Source organism: Puntigrus tetrazona, chromosome 6 (assembly GCF_018831695.1).
Source record: "Puntigrus tetrazona isolate hp1 chromosome 6, ASM1883169v1, whole genome shotgun sequence".
NCBI lineage: Eukaryota > Metazoa > Chordata > Actinopteri > Cypriniformes > Cyprinidae > Puntigrus > Puntigrus tetrazona.
The window spans coordinates 6,438,364-6,439,433 of NC_056704.1; the positions used below are offsets into that span (position 1 = coordinate 6,438,364).

Consider the following 1,070-nt stretch of genomic DNA (forward strand, 5'->3'; position numbering starts at 1 on the left):
AAAAACGCTCTTTTGCATGACCTAAAACTATTTTCTTAACAGTCCAGCAGTCGTGGAACATGTGGAGTTCTGTGGAAAACCTAAAATCAGATTTTTTCCTTTGCTCTGCTCCTCCATCTTTAGCAGCGCAATTATCGGCAGAGAGGCTTTAGTCCCACCAGCCATCATAACAAATTAGTGCTGACTGCTGGCCGCCAAAATATCGACTTCCCATTCCACGCCGGCCTCATTAGTCACCTGAAGCACCTTTTAATTACTCCCCTCCTCTCGAAAATCTTTGATATGGATCCGCCATTTTCTGCCGCCCGTTGTCGATGTGCTAATGCGATTATAGTTCCTCATGTAGCTGTTTATTTATGTATGTGAAGCCATGTGGCCCCCTGAGTGGGAAGAGGAGATTACAGAGAGGGTCAATATTATCTCAATTAACCTCAGTCACTGGACACAGTCCTGCAGTCATCTCTCTACTCATCCTCAATACTCCTGCTAAAATAGATAAAGTGGAATTCTGTTTGATTCTTTCGTGTTTTTGATTGGAACTGGCTTTTACTTGGTGTCATTAATAGTTGATGTGTAATACATTTATAAACTAAGCAGTCAAAATACAAGGTAAAGCAGTACACATGACATTTTATGTTGTTACTTCAAAATGTCGCAAGAATATTTTTTGAAAACTCTTTTTCCGAGAAATGGGGTTTGTTTTGTTGGTGAGGACTGGATAGGCTACTAGCCTACATAATTTGCACACTACATGAAATTACATATGGTAACGCCTCAAGGGCAAATTTTTTGGCAGTACAAGAATATATATTTTTTTTGTAATGCTGCCATTGCACATACCAAGATAAATTGGATGGATTTTTATTTTTTTTTTCAAATATATAGTTTCAATAACAAACTGGAAAACTTTGAACTATTGATAAGAAATGTTTTTTGAGCACCAAATCAACCTAATTGATTTTTCGAAATATCACTCATACTAATGACTGCTGAAAATTAAGATTAATAAAGTTTAATTTAAAAAAATGTATCAAAGAAAATATTATTATTATTATTATTATTTTGTAAAG

General features: G+C 35.6%; 1 protein-coding gene across 1 annotated transcript in view; it reads left to right on the top strand.

Annotated features, from left to right (window-relative positions):
• Positions 1–1,070, top strand: part of LOC122346782 (arf-GAP with GTPase, ANK repeat and PH domain-containing protein 1-like) — a 34,796-nt gene that overhangs the window by 28,010 nt on the left and 5,716 nt on the right. The window lies entirely within an intron of this gene.